Source organism: Triticum urartu, chromosome 7, assembly GCF_003073215.2.
Source record: "Triticum urartu cultivar G1812 chromosome 7, Tu2.1, whole genome shotgun sequence".
NCBI classification, from domain to species: domain Eukaryota; kingdom Viridiplantae; phylum Streptophyta; class Magnoliopsida; order Poales; family Poaceae; genus Triticum; species Triticum urartu.
The window spans coordinates 61,423,260-61,438,383 of NC_053028.1; the positions used below are offsets into that span (position 1 = coordinate 61,423,260).

At 52.0% G+C, this 15,124-nt stretch overlaps 1 pseudogene; it reads left to right on the forward strand.

Moving 5' to 3' along the window:
- Window positions 1-3,217: 3,217 nt before the first annotated feature.
- LOC125524762 lies at window positions 3,218-5,205 on the forward strand (annotated as a pseudogene).
- The last annotated feature ends 9,919 nt before the right edge of the window (window positions 5,206-15,124 follow it).

Here is a 15,124-nt window from a genome sequence, read left to right on the forward strand (position 1 = left end):
TATTTGATTATGACTAGCTCTGGTCCATTTGAAATGTGCCTAGACAGTAGCAGCTGTGATTAGGCATGGCCGGCCATGCCAACTAAGAACGCACCCTACTTCATTAAGCATCGCCTGATTGGAATCGGAACCAAATCTCCTCTGATCGACACAAGTGCGTGCGTAAAAGTTCTCCAACTAGTCTACGGTAGATCTCAGAACTTGATCAGAAAAGTGTGGACCGGCAGCAAAGCTTGCCCTTTTTGTGGCAGGGGTGAGTCGATTGATCATCTCTTCAAGCAATGTTCTATTTTCAGGATGCTTTGGAATATTTTGAAATGTGCTTTCAACATGATGGATGTGCCTGATAACATTCAGGATTTGTTTGATAGTTGGATCAAAATTCTTAGTAAAACTGAGGAACATTTGATGATGGCTGGTGTTTCGCCATGTTTTGGACAATTTGGAAATTACTCCCTGCGTTTCTAAATATAAGTCTTTTTAGGGATTTCAATACAAACTACGTACAGATGTATATAGACATACTTTAGATTGTAGATTCACTCATTTTGCTCCGTATGTAGTCCCATATTGAAATCTTTAAAAATACTTATATTTAGGAACGGAGGGAGTAAGGAATAGTGTTGTGTCTGATAAAAACAAGATAAATGATCCTTGTGTTTCAATTAATATGATTGCGAGGAGACTTAATGATTGGGTGATTTTGCAAAAAAAACAGAAAAGTCAAGAAACTTTGAGGTGGGGAGTAGGAATGTTTAAAATGATAGCAAGTGAAGTCTTCAAAATGGTGCATGACTGGCGGGTGGGGGTGAACATGGATCATGGCATGCAGCAGCGTTGTTTTCCCCCCGCTTTGCCGATTATTACAACACCATTGTTGTGGTGTTCTCCTTTTGCGTTAAGTATGGAGGCTGTATATAGCATTATAGCTTGTCATGAAGGTTGGTAAGAGGTAGCTTACGAACTGGGATTTTCTAGTGAAAATGCTTACCTCTAGATGTTTGGAAAAAATGGATTGGATGGATCCTATCTCTTCTACAATGGAGGTTCTTTTGTGTTAGAATTGATGATGAAAATGCCCTTTGTTTACAGGAGGGAAACAAGGGGACCCTCTGTCACCCATGCTTTTCAACCTGGTAGCTGATGTGTTTTCACGAGTGCTTATCAAAGTTGCTATAGCTAATATTATTTTTGGGATTATTCCCCATATTATCCATGGTAGGTTAATCAGTTTGCAATCACGAGATGGTCTACGGACCTGAATATAAATTTTGTTACCTTTGTTGTTCTTTGTAGTGTCATGATAGTTGATTAACAGATCAGAAGCCTGAAAAAATAGAGTTGAAATGCATGATTGCTTTTTCACGGATACACTAGATGTGTATCTTTGCATTGATAAAAGGGAAGAATATACTGATGCAATCCTCAGGCAATGTACATAGAGAGGCGTGACGCACCGAGGATGCAAAGTGAGCAGGAAGAAGGGTGTGCTTGGACCCGGAGGGGTACAAATGAACGGTTCAAGTACAATCAATTGCACAATTTACTCTTCATCTGTATCCAAATATAAGATATTTTTACAATTGAATTTAAACTGCAAAAACATCATACCCATGGAGTAGTTTTTAATGGAGGATATAAAATGTGTACCACATTTTGCGACCCTGAGCAAATGTGTGCATATCTATTTATTTGGTAAGAGCATCTATAGCCGGACTTTACAAATCCGGCCTCTCAAACGCCTGCGGATGCGCCCGGGCACGTCCGTGGGCATTGACCAGGCACGTTTCAAATTAGTCACTTTGCATCCGTCTCTCATATTTCATCCCCTAAATCCATACAAAGCATGCAAAAGAATCCTACATTGCTACATCTACGTACTACCCTAGCTACTCTTTATCGTCGGAGATGTCCATGAAGACAGTGTCGGGTGCCGGCTGGACGGCCTGGTAGGAGGGTTCCGGCTCATCCTCCTCCTGCTCGACCTCATCCATGTAGGCGAACATCTTCGCGCCTAACCCGGATCCGTTCAAGGAGTGAGCCAGTGCTCCGGCGTTAGAAATGGCTCGCTCCTCACCCGGCGGCAGGGGGCATGGCTACCAGGCGGACAGATGGAGTGGAAAGTTGCGGCGGCGGCAGACATGAGGAGAAAAATATGGATGGTTGATAGGGTTTCGGTGCCGCCGGTCGACTTAAATAGCCGGGCAATGCACTACGCGCCCCTCCGAGGCTGCGCCACGTGGCACCGGTCCGGCGGAGAAGATGAGTTTTGGACCGCCGGGTTTAAGGGCGTTTTCGCGTGGGACCCCTTCGTCAGTCCGACGTAATGGGCGTGCTCGGGCGCCTCATATCTACCCCATATTTGGACTGGATACGTAGGGTGCCGGTCAGACCGAGCATATGAGACCCGTTTGATGCATCCATTTTAATAAAAAAATATGACCGATCAAACAACATGCTCTAACTTCATGCCATACCAACAAACAACATGCATGAGACACGATCGAGACATGATCGGCTGCCAATGATGCTTGGAAGCCAGTCCAACGTATGGGCGTCCCAGCCTTCGGGGCCAAGTGATTTCGCGCGCGCTTTCCCGGATTTGCGCGCGTATGATCGATCCCTTCTAGCGTCGGTATGAAAGTACTGCTAGTCTGCTACTGCTAGCCAATCCATCCTTGCAGCAGCCACGACGAAAGAGAAGCCGAAAGCTTGCTACTCGATGGATCGATCGACGATCATCGCGTGGCCGGACCTGGACTCCCAACCAGAACTTGACGCACCGACACGCTTGTCTGTACACGTATGCATACCCGTACGACGCATGCACACCAACCGCCAGTAGGCCGATGCGACGCCGCACCGGCCCGGCGATGATGCTCGCGTACCACGGCGGCGCACGTCACTGTTCCAGTTACTTGCCAAGTAACCGCACGCGTAGCGGCTTCGCCATCCACACGCACGCACGGCCGGCGCACCGACGAACGGGAGGATACGTCAAGGGAGGGAGGGGAGGGGAGCGCCCGCCATTGCGTCGGCCAGCGAGCCAACGGCACCGGACAGCCAGCCAAGCCAGGCCCCGCCTCCCGCGCGCGCGCTGCACCCCGGCCCCGCCGCACCCACCGCCCCAACGGCACGCTCCAGAGCGCGCCTCCCTAGTCCCTACTCGGCGGGAATGCGACGCGGTGCACATGCGCTATTTATACCTCGCGCCACGCCGTGCCACTTCCATCACCAGCAACCTGCACTTCCCTCTCGTCTCCCACACTCACGCTCACACTCCCGGCTCACACTCAGCCAAACCGGCGGGCAGAGAAAGTTGGCAATGGCGCCACGGGCTGCCACCGTCCTGCTCTGCACCGCGCTAATCTGCCTCTCGGCGACGCACTCCCTCGCGCAGGCGCCCGCCCCGGCCGGCAACGCCCCGCCCAAGTCGCCCAACGCGACGCCGGCCCCCGCGGCGGCCGCGGCCACGCCCACTGCCTCCCCCGCCCCGCCCGCCGCCGACGCGTCCGCGCCACCCACTACCACCCCGTCTGCACCCGCGCCCAAGTCTTCCCAGGCCACCCCCGCGCCCGACCACCACTCCCGCCACACCGGCGCCGGTGAAGGCCCCGGCCGCTCCCGCGCCGACCAACACTCCCGCCACACAGGCGCCGGTCAAGGCCCCGGCCGCCCCCGCGCCGACCAACACTCCCGCCACGCAGGCTCCGGTCAAGGCCCCGGCCACTCCCGCGCCGACCGCCACTCCCACTCCCACCACGCCGGCACCAGTGAAGGCCCCAGCCACCCCCGCGCCGACCGCCACTCCCACCACGCCGGCGCCAGTCAAGGCCCCGGCTACTCCAGCGCCGACCACCACTCCCACAACACAGGCACCGGTGAAGGCCCCGGCCGCTCCCGCGCCGACCACCACCCCCGCCGCACCAGCGCCGGTCCTCAAGGCACCCGCCACCCCGGCTCCCGCTGCCGCGCCGCCCACCACTCCAGTAGCCACCACCGCGCCGGTCAAGGCCCCAGCCACCCCTGCGCCCGCGGCCGCGCCGATCACCGCTCCAGTCACTCCCGCCCCCGTCACTGCCCCCGCCGCGGCTCCTCCCACTCCCAAGCCCAAGGCCAAAGCCCCCGCGGCCGCACCACCCGCCAAGGCCACCGCCCCCGCTCCAGCAGCGCTCCCTCCCACCGTCGAGGCACCCGCAGCCGCCGCGCCAACACTCATCCCCGAGGTGCCTTCCGCCGCGCCAGCCCCATTGACCAAGCCCACCGACGCCCCCGCGCCGGCGCCGTCCAAGAAGAAGCGCTCGTCCAAGAAGAAGACGAAGGCGCCCGCGCCCGCCCCGGTCGCCGCGGCCCCCGTGAAAGCCAAGGCCGTGGCGCCTACCACCGCCGAGGCCGCCGCGGCTCCCGGGCCCAGCGGCGACTCCACCGCCGCCGACACCGCGGTACGTGCATGCATCTTGTCAGTGATCACTGGATTTGGGGCCCAATATAATCCATGCACACTCCATAAAGCAAATTTACGAGGCTGCCACCCGGACGGCATGGCCATGGCGGCCAGTGTGTCGGCGCGCATGCACTGTTGGGTCAGCCCGGCACGCACGTGCTCCCGACTGGCTAATTAACTCGCCTGACATTATTAGCTGGGGCATTAACTTGCCTGACATGAGAATCAAATCAAATCACACCGTTGACGCCAGCATGGAGGACCGTCCACGCTGCGCGCGTGGACCATGCACACTATTGTTTACTTCATCGTCGGCGCGCATTTTGCAACCAAACTACTTAACGTGTGCAATGTGTCGATGGTTGTCTTGCAGAGTGCCCCGGCGAGGAGCACCGGGATGGCGGCCGCCGTGATCGTGGCGGCGCTCGGCGCGGCGGCGATGCTCGCCTAGACCGACGGTCCCCGTCGATCGGGCCGTGATGATGCGCGCGTCGGCCATGTCACCCTTTTTCTCTTTTCGTTTTGTGTATGTAATTATTTACGAGGGGTGATGGGTTTGGGTCCTTTTCTTTCGTGCGTGCAGTAGAGCTCACATTGTCGGGATTCTTTTCCTTTGCTTTGTGTTGAGAGAGACGGGAGAGAGGTCAGAGTGTCACGGATGATATGTACGAGAGACAGATGAGAGGGAGAGGGGACGCTGCCTGTGTATTATTGTTAATTTTATTCATATTTATAACGTATTTATATCACAGTTACCATTACGTTTTCATCGTTGTCATTGTTACAGTTGTTGTTGGTACCTTGACATGACTGTGAAGCAGAAACATTCTTTTGGTTTTGGTTTTCGGTTTTTCATCTTTTGCCTGTTGTTATTGGGGAAGAAAGGGAAAGCTGGGTTGATGCCTTTTGCCATGGTTAGACACGGCCGACCATCAACTAACCACAAGGTTACAATCTGAAAACTTATGCAAATAGTATTTTAATTAAATGAAAATTAACGGGGTTGATTTTCTGAAAGTAAGTTTGCAGTGATTAGTGACACTGCCCGTCCATAAATTACTCAACAGCTAGCTAACTGTCTGTGTCAGCTTACCAGACCACAATCACCGTACCGCCGAAATGGGGCTGTCAGGGCCACAAACTATGCCAATCGTTTTCATTGTCTGCATGCCATCGGCGTGATAACGAATTCTTACCGCACGGACGGTGGCGGTCGACGATTCTCCTTATCGGCGCTTGTTTCAGATTCGTCACGGCATCTCCAACGCCGCCGGGCTTGGTTCGGTCCGCTTAGTGGTCTGAACATATTTTTCTTCGCAAACCGGAGACCAATTAAGGGATTTTGCGGCTGTCAGGACCACTGCCACTCCCGCTTCTGACTATCTTGATCAACCCAAAAAACCCTTCCTTATCCACATGCGCTTCTTGCTCGGCGTCAGTTGTCCGCATTCATGCCCTTGTAGAGCGTCCGCTGCACATTGATGCTGGCCCAGAGCGGCTGCGACCTCTCACTGGCGCTGGCATTGAAGCGGCGCGCTGGCCGAGAGAGCGCCGCCTGATGTAGACACAGACCTAGGATGGGGTAATATGCCTCACCTATACGCCCCACCTAAAGTCTTGTCCTAAAAACCAAGGAGTTCAAGAGTCAGAAGCAGTGGACCAACAAAGGTGTCGAAGCAAAGTCCACTCGACCTATCAATCACTCGGAGACCTCTCTTACTCAGGTCACTCGACCACCAAACCACTCAGCATATCAGAAGACCTAAACCCACTCTGCGCAGCAACGGTCAAGCATTCATTCGCATACTTAATGCTCATTTGTAGCACCTTAATACAGGCGTTACCTGTAACGCCTCCTCTTAATGTATATCGAACCCTGTGTAACGAAGGGAAGTTGGGGTCCTGGCGTACTCTATATAAGCCACTCCCTCCTCTGGGACAAGGGTTCGCACCCCCTGTAACTCACACACGTATAATCCAGTCGACCGCCTCCGGGCTCCGAGACGTAGGCCTGTTACTTCCTCCGAGAAAGGCCTGAACTCATAAACCTTGTGTGTACAACTCCCCCATAGCTAAGATCTTGCCTCTCCATTCCTACCCCCATATTCTACTGTCAGACTTAGAACCACGACAGATGGCGCCCACCTTGGGGCGGGTGTCCTAGCGACTTGTTGGAGAAGTTGCGATTTTTCCGATCCCCTTCATCATGGTTTCAGGCGGAGTTTTGGTGGAGGGCCGCGAGATCCGTCTCGGCGCGCTCATGTTCATCGCCGACGACTCCGCTTGGCTTCAGGAGGCTCCGCTCGACGTCGACGCGCTCCCTGTCCGCGGGGCAACGCACTTTCGCGCGTGCGTCCGCGGCGTCCTCTTGCGGCAGCCGTCGACCCAGTATCGGTCGACTCCTGTGTCGTCCTCCCTCCCTGTTTCCCGCCGGCACAAGCGCTCTAGTCGGTCGAGACTTTAGCGGTGGGCGAGACACGCGGTGGCTCCCCAGTCAGCACCCCCCAAGTTGCGGCGATCGAGCCCGACGAATCTCTCTACGGCCTGTTCGATCTGTCGACTGGCTCCGCAGAGACTGCATCCGAGTGCGACAGCAGTGGTCCAGCGGCAGAGGTTCTGATGGTCAATGAACCATGCAGTCCTCCCGGATTTCCCCGCACCGACGGAGGCGACGGCGGAGGCGGTCCGTCGCATACCCATGAAGAGTATCTCCCCGAGCCCCTTACTTCGCTGCAGAGAGAAGAACTTCGCCGCCGGAACATGGATGCACTGCACACTCCTATCATTGGAGAAACCCACGAGGCCCGTGCCTTAGAGGACGCGCGCTTGGCCAACTTGGCTGAGCGCACTCGACTGGAGAACCTCCAGCGAGCACTCGACGAGCGTGCGCGACAACGGATTCCAACATCCAATCGACGTCAGTTCTTTCCGCCACCGACTCAGGTATATCGAACTCCGATTCAGAATTTAGCAGCTGCAGCCCGTATAGCAGAGTCGATTCAGCCTTCTCAGTCAGAGGCTGGCAGAGGCTTGTTGTAGATCAGAGCATTACTCCGGGCGGCAGGAGATCAGAATTCAGCTATGTCACAGTCGCGAAATAGGATCCACAGCAGATCTATCACTGCAGATATAGTCCAGTCGACCCACAGCCCAAGATCGCCCCCGAGGCGTGAGGGACGTGTCGACCGGCGTGATCAGAATAGGAACCGTGAGCAGTATGATCACCGACTCGATCGAGATGATCGACGTCGAGTACCCACCCCTCCCCCAAGGAGTGGATCGTACGTTCCTCGACAGCAGGATGACAGACGCCCTCACAGTGTTGGGCGAAGGATTCCAGTCGACCCCAGGGAGCCAGGCTTTGATGCGAGATCCATTCTCATTCAGGGTTTGGTCGACAGGAACAAAGCCCACCAAGAAGGTCGAGACACAGATGTACCCACCAGCAGCAGAGTACATGTCTCAGGACCGAAGTGCTTCAGTAGAGCCATCAGAGCCGCGGTGATTCCTCCCAACTTCAGGTTGGCGACTGGAGTCAGTAAGTTCACTAGTGAGTCCAAGCCTGATACTTGGCTTGAGGACTACCGAGTGGCTGTTCAGATTGGCGGCGGTAACGATGAAGTGGCAATGAAACACCTGCCTCTTATGTTGGAAGGCTCGGCCAAAGCATGGCTGAATCAGTTAGCGCCCAGCAGCATTTACACTTGGGAAGATCTTGCCCAAGTGTTTGTCAGAACATTTGAAGGAACTTGCAAGCGACCAGCAGGGTTGACAGAGCTGCAATCTTGCATGCAGAAGCTGAATGAAACTTTGAGGGCCTACATCCAGAGATGGATTACATTGCATCACACAGTAGAGAACATATCTGATCACCAAGCAGTCTGTGCCTTCAAGCAGTCTGTGCCTTCAAGGAAGGCGTCAAGTACAGAGAACTGAACCTGAAATTCGGTCGAACCGGAGACATGTCTCTGAGTCGAATGATGGACATTGCCACCAAGTATGCCAATGGTGAAGAAGAGGATCGGCTCCGGAGTGGCAAGCACAACTCAGTCGCCCATGAAACTGGAGGAGGGAACTCCAGTCGGAAGCAGAAGCGGAAAGCCGAGCGAGCTGCTCCTGGAGAAGCCTTGGCCGTGACTCAAGGAAAGTTCAAGGGGAAGCCCAAAGGGCCTTGGTGTTGGGGAACGTAGTAATTTCAAAAAAATTCCTACGCACACGCAAGATCATGGTGATGCATAGCAACGAGAGGGGAGAGTGTTGTCCACGTACCCTCGTAGACCGAAAGCGGAAGCGTTACAACAATGCGGTTGATGTAGTCGTACGTCTTCACGGCCCGACCGATCAAGCACCGAAACTACGGCACCTCCGAGTTCTAGCACACGCTCAACTCGATGACGATCCCCGGACTCCGATCCAGCAAAGTGTCGGGGAAAAGTTCCGTCAGCACGACGGCGTGGTGACGATCTTGATGTTCTACCATCGCAGGGCTTCGCCTAAGCACCGCTACAATATTATCGAGGATTATGGTGGAGGGGGGCACCACACACGGCTAAGAGATCTCAAGGATCAATTGTTGTGTCTATGGGGTGCCCCCTGCCCCCGTATATAAAGGAGCAAGGGGGAGAGGCGGCCAAGGGGAGGAGGCGCGCCCAAGAGGGGCAATCCTACTCCAAGTAGGATTCCCCCTCTTTCCTAGTCCAAGTAGGAGAGGGGAAGGAAGGGAAGGAGAAGGAGAAGGAAGGAGAGGGAGGAAAAGGAGGAAAGGGGGCCGGCCCCCTAGTCCAATTCGGTTTGGGCTAGGGGGGCCGCGCGCCCTGCCTCCTCTCTTCCACCACTTGGCCCATGAGGCCCATTACTTCTTCCTCGTATTCCCGTAACTCCCCGGTACCCCCGAAAATACCCGAATCACTCAGAACCTTTCCGATGTCCGAATATAGTCGTTCAATATATCGATCTTTACGTCTCGACCATTTCGAGACTCCTCGTCATGTCCCCGATCTCATCCGGGACTCCGAACTCCTTCGGTACATCAAAACTCATAAACTCATAATATTACTGTCATCGAAACCTTAAACGTGCAGACCCTACGGGTTCGAGAACAATATGACCGAGACACGTCTCCGGTCAATAACCAATAGCGGAACCTGGATGCTCATATTGGCTCCTACATATTCTACGAAGATCTTTATCGGTCAGACCGCATAACAACATACGTTGTTCCCTTTGTCATCGGTATGTTACTTGCCCGAGATTCGATCGTCGGTATCTCAATACCTAGTTCAATCTCATTACCGGCAAGTCTCTTTAATCGTTCCGTAATACATCATCTCACAACTAACTCATTAGTTGCAATGCTTGCAAGGCTTTTGTGATGTGCATTACCAAGAGGGCCCAGAGATACCTCTCCGACAATCGGAGTGACAAATCCCAATCTCGAAATACGCCAACCCAACATGTACCTTTGGAGACACCTGTAGAGCTCCTTTATAATCACCCAGTTACGTTGTGACGTTTGGTAGCACACAAAGTGTTCCTCCGGCAAACGGGAGTTGCATAATCTCATTGTCGTAGGAACATGTATAAGTCATGAAGAAAGCAATAGCAACATACTAAACGATCGGGTGCTAAGCTAATGGAATGGGTCATGTCAATCACATCATTCTCCTAATGATGTGATCCCGTTAATCAAATAACAACTCTTTGTCTATGGTTAGGAAACATAACCATCTTTGATTAACGAGCTAGTCAAGTAGAGGCATACTAGTGACACTTTGTTTGTCTATGTATTCACACATGTATTATGTTTCCGGTTAATACAATTCTAGCATGAATAATAAACATTTATCATGAAGTAAGGAAATAAATAATAACTTTATTATTGCCTCTAGGGCATATTTTCTTCACTTGGATCCCCAATAAGATGAAAGACCAAGACGGAAATGATGTGTTGGATCTGCCATGTCACATTTCACACAAAGAAAGATGAAGAGGGTAAACTCATTTATCCGAAGCATACCACTCGACAGTGTCAGCTCTTGATCCAGCAGTTCCAAGGGAAACATCCCAAAGATAAGGAAAAAGAGTCAGACAAAGTTGAGGACAAGGAAGATAGTGATGATGGGTATCCCCAGGTCAATTCTACCCCGATGATTTTTGCTGATGTTGAAAGCAAAAGTCGATTGAAAGTTATCGACCGAGAAGTGAATATGGTCGCCCCGGCGACACCCAGTTATTTGAAATGGTCTCAGACTGCCATCACATTCGACCAGTCCGATCACCCGACGCACATAGCCACCCCTGGGAGGCAAGCTTTGGTGGTCGACCCAATTGTTGAAGGCACTCGACTGACCAAGGTTTTGATGGATGGAGGCAATGGCCTGAATATACTGTATGCAGAGACGTTGAAAGGGATGGGCATTCCGATGTCCAGACTCAGTACCAGCAACATGAGCTGCCATGGAGTCATTCCTGGAAAGAAGGCTGAGTCACTCGGCCAAATTGCTCTTGATGTGGTTTTCGGTGATTCCAAAAATTACCGCAAAGAAAAGTTGACGTTTGAAGTTGTGGACTTCCAGAGCGCTTATCACGCTATTCTAGGCAGGCCAGCTTATGCATGATTCATGGCTCGACCATGTTACGTGTACCTCAAACTGAAGATGCCTGGTCCCAGAGGTGTGATCACTATTACCGGCAATCGGAAGAAAGCGGAAGAGTGCTTCCAGAAAGGCTCAAAGATCGCCGATGCTCAGATGGCAGTGGTAGAGCTGCAGGAATACCAGAAAACTTCACACCGAGTGATTTGCTGCAAGCCAAGAAGCCCGATACGGAATCAGCGTTTCAGTCGCTCAGTGAGACAAAGCCGATTCACATTCACCCGACCGACCCCAGTGATGTTCCGACTCATATCTCTACGACACTCGACTCCAAATAGGAAGAAGCGCTCATCCATTTCCTCCGTGAGAACTAGGACATCTTCGCATGGAAGCCTTCTGACATGCCGGGTGTTCCCAGAGGGCTGGCTAAGCACCGTCTACGAGTCGACTCAAAAGTGAAACCGGTCAAAGAACATCTTCGACGGTCCGCCGTCCAAAAGAGAAAGGCCATCGGCGAGGAGGTGGCTCGGCTCTTAGAAGCAGAGTTTATCCGAGAGATTTACCACTCCGAGTGGCTCGCCAATGTTGTCATGGTCCCCAAGAAGGACAAGTCACTTCGCATGTGCATTGACTTCAATCATATCAATCGGGCATGCCCGAAAGATCATTTTCCTCTCCCCCGCATCGACCAAATAGTCGACTCGACTGCGGGATGCGAGCGCCTGTCTTTTTTAGACACCTATTCCGGTTACCATCAGATCCGTTTGTATGGTCCCGAGTCCCGACGAGATCAAAATAGCTTTCATCACTCCATTCGGGTGCTTCTGTTATGTTACCATGCCATTCGGCCTCAAAAATGCCGGAGCCACGTTCATGAGGATGATTCAGAAGTGTTTGCTCACTCAAATTAGTCGGAATGTGGAAGCATACATGGATGATATTGTGGTCAAGTCACGGAAAGGTTCCGACCTGCTGACTGGCCTTGCTGAGACATTTGCCAACCTCAGGAGGTATGATATCAAGCTTAACCCATCAAAGTGCACATTCGGAGTTCCTGGCGGAAAGTTACTCGGTTTTCTCGTTTCCGAACGAGGAATCGACGCCAACCCAGAAAAAGTTGGTACTATACTCCGAATGAAGCATCCTGTGTGCGTGCACGATGTCCAGAAGCTTACTGGTTGCTTGGCCGCTTTAAGTCGATTCATTTCTCGTCTCGGTGAAAAGGCATTGCCTCTTTACCGACTGATGAAGAAGTCAGACAAGTTCGAGTGGACTCCTGAAACTGATGTAGCATTTGCAGAGCTAAAAGCCCTGCTCTCCACCCAGTCGGTGCTTGCTGCCCCAATCAGCAAAGAGCCTTTGCTGCTTTACATTGCAGCCACGGGACAAGTCGTCAGTTCAGTACTTACGGTCGAGCGGGAAGAAGAAGGAAAAACCTTTAAAGTTCAGCGCCCAGTATATTATGTTTCTGAGGTTTTGACCCCATCAAAGCAAAGATATCCTCATTATCAGAAGCTTGTATACGGGATTTATATGACCACAAAGAAGGTTGCACATTACTTCTCTGACCATTCCATTACAGTCGCCAGCAACGCTCCATTGTCAGAGATTCTGCACAACAGAGATGCAATTGGTCGAGTGGAAAATGGGCGATTGAACTCCTTCCCCTAGATATCAAGTTTGAGGCAAAGAAAGCTATCAAGTCCCAAGCAATTGCAGATTTCGTCGCCGAGTGGATTGAACAGCAACTGCGGACTCAAGTTCACTCGGAGCACTGGACCATGTTCTTCGACGGTTCTAAGATGCTGAATGGTTCCGGTGCTGGGGTAGTATTGGTTTCCCCCTGAGGAGATAAGCTCAGATATGTTCTCCAAATCCACTTTGATTCCTCCAATAACGAAGCAGAATATGAAGCACTTTTGTATGGGTTGCGCATGGCCATTTCACTCGGCGTCCGTCGCCTCATGGTCTATGGCGACTCAGATTTGGTGGTGAATCAAGTGATGAAGGAGTGGGGCATCAGAAGTCCAGCCATGACCGGTTATTGAAATGCAGTGAGAAAGCTACAGAAGAAATTCGAGGGGTTAGAGCTGCATCATATACCCCGACTAAAAAATCAAGCAGCTGATGATTTGGCAAAAATAGGTTCCAAGAGAGAAGCCATTCCCAGCAATGTGTTTCTGGAACACATCCACACACCATCAGTTCAAGAGGATCCTTTCACCGAAGAAGCCCCGCAACCAAAACGTGCCACGGATCTGACTGAAGTTGAGGTTCCAGCAGTGGTCGACCTGATCATGGAAGTTTTGGTCATCACTCCCAACTGGACAGTGACGTACATCGCGTACATCCTAAGGAAAGAACTCCCAGAGAATGAAGAAGAGGCTCGACGGATCGTCCGTCGATCTAAGGCCTTTACTGTGATAAAGGGACAGTTGTACAGGGAAAGCACGACTGGAGTCGGTCAAAAATGCATAACACCAGAAGAAGGTTAAATAATTCTTGATGATATCCACTCGGGGACCTGTGGCCATCATGCGTCCTCTCGGACCATCGTGGCTAAAGCATACCGAGCGGGATTTTAATGGCCAAAAGCAAATGAGATGGCGAAGGAGATATTCGACAAATGTGAAGGATGCCAGTTCTATTCCAATATGTCGCACAAACCCGCTTCAGCCTTGAAGACCATTCCACTCGTCTGGCCCTTCGCTGTTTGGGGATTGGATATGGTTGGACCGCTGAGAACTGGCAGGAGCGGCTTCACCCATGTGCTGGTGGCAATCGACAAATTCACTAAATGGATTGAAGCTAAACCTATCAAGAATCTTGATGCCTGCACCGCTATCAGCTTTATTAGAGAGTTGATATTCAGATATGGAGTTCCGCATAGCATCATCACTGACAATGGGTCAAACTTCGATTCCGACAAGTTCAGAGCTTTTTGCGCCTCTCAAGGCACACGAGTCGACTACGCGTCAGTCGCTCACCCCCAGTCGAATGGACAAGCAGAAAGAGCAAATGGTCTAATTCTCAAAGGACTAAAACCTCGACTGATGCGCGATCTCAAGCATGCAGCAGGCGCATGGGTCGACGAGCTTCCATCAGTTCTTTGGGGATTGAGGACCACCCCGAATCGATCGACTGGACGAACCCCATTCTTTCTGGTCTATGGAGCTGAAGCAGTTTTGCCGAGCGACTTGCTTCACAATGCACCCCGAGTCGAACTCTACTCTGAAGATGAAGCAGAACAAGCCCGGCAGGACTCAGTCGACCTCCTAGAAGAGGAAAGAGAGATGGCCATGATCCGATCGACCATTTATCAACAGGACTTGCGTCGATTCCATGCCAGAAATGTGAAGAGTCGAGCCTTTCAAGAAGGAGACTGGGTCCTCCGAGTGGATCAACAGAAACCACACAAGCTCGCTCCTACTTGGGAAGGTCCTTTCATCGTCACCAGAGTTCTCCACAATGGAGCATACCATATTTACAATGTCGATCGCCAGATTGATGAGCCATGAGCCTGGAATGCGGAGCTGCTCCACCCCTTTTATACTTAAGTACTCTCTCGGATGAGATGTAATAAGAGATACCTCTGTAGTTTTTTTATCAAAAGACAAAAGTGTTATAATTTTCCCAGTGATTGTTGTTGCTTTTGTTTACGTGAGAAATCCCCCAGTGGGTGGCTTAGCTGCGAATCCATTTCGCCTAAGTTTTAAAAAATCCTACCGAGTGGTGAGCCAGCCTCCCACTCAGGGGCTTAGCTGCGAATCCGTTTCGCCTAAGTTTTAAAAAAATCCTACTGAGTGGAGAGCCAGCCTCCCACTCGGGGGCTTAGCTGCAGTCCAAGTACTCGCCTAAGTTTTAAAAATCCTACCGAGTGGTGAGCCAGCCTCCCACTCGGGGGCTTAGCTGCAGTCTAAGTACTCGCCTAAGTTTTAAAAATCCTACCGAGTGGTGAGCCAGCCTCCCACTCGGGGGCTTAGCTGCAGTCCAAGTTCTCGCCTAAGTTTTAAAAAATCCTACTGAGTGGTGAGCGATCCTCCCACTCGGAGGCTTAGCTGCAGTCCAAGTACTCGCCTAAGTTTTA